The following is a 757-nucleotide window of genomic DNA, read 5'->3' as shown; positions in this document are numbered from 1 at the left end:
AACAATTTTACCACATCTTTATCAGAAATAAGCAAAGAAAAGTGAAATAAGGGGCATGCGGGAATATAATTGAGTTGCTGCACGGTTGATTGCTAAAATTAATTTACTATACCATGATGTCGTGGCATAGTAGTTGGTATAAGTGGAGGTATTGTTGGGGACTTCAGGTTTTGTCAGCAACTGTTAGGTAAAATGGGGCGGCAAAGCTGTTATATGGAGGGATGACATATTGTCAGTTGTCACCTTTGCAAAATGGCCAATCTGAACATAATTAATATGAGAGAGTGCAAAGCAGCTTAAGATTACTATCATTAGGATGGTGTTCTCCATAATTGTTGCTGTTGGCTAACAGCACATTTGGGAGAACAGCATTGAAACATGAAAATGATCTAGGTTGGGGGTTGAAGGCCAAGAGAGAGAGACAACTAGGTGAAAAACTTCAGTTTCAAATGCAGCTTTCTTTATTCTGTTCAAATGGATGATTAACTTATCAAATTTCTTTTATGATCTATAATAGGGTCTTTTCTTTTAGCAGAACTTTGCTTGATCTAAGGATTGAAGAAAATGTCTTACCTGGGACAACTATGAACTATCTTATTGTTGTTAGTCATAATCAGTTGACATACATAGAGCCTTTAAAAAGGATCCTCTGAATCACAATTTATTCACTTCATGACAGTTTTTCTTTATGTAAGAAACTAAGAATGACATGCTCTATGTTGTATCTGCATTAGGACCACTTGAATCTTTTACTTTT

This window comes from Ipomoea triloba, chromosome 11, assembly GCF_003576645.1.
Source record: "Ipomoea triloba cultivar NCNSP0323 chromosome 11, ASM357664v1".
NCBI classification, from domain to species: Eukaryota; Viridiplantae; Streptophyta; class Magnoliopsida; order Solanales; family Convolvulaceae; genus Ipomoea; species Ipomoea triloba.
This window is presented reverse-complemented; position numbering follows the sequence as displayed.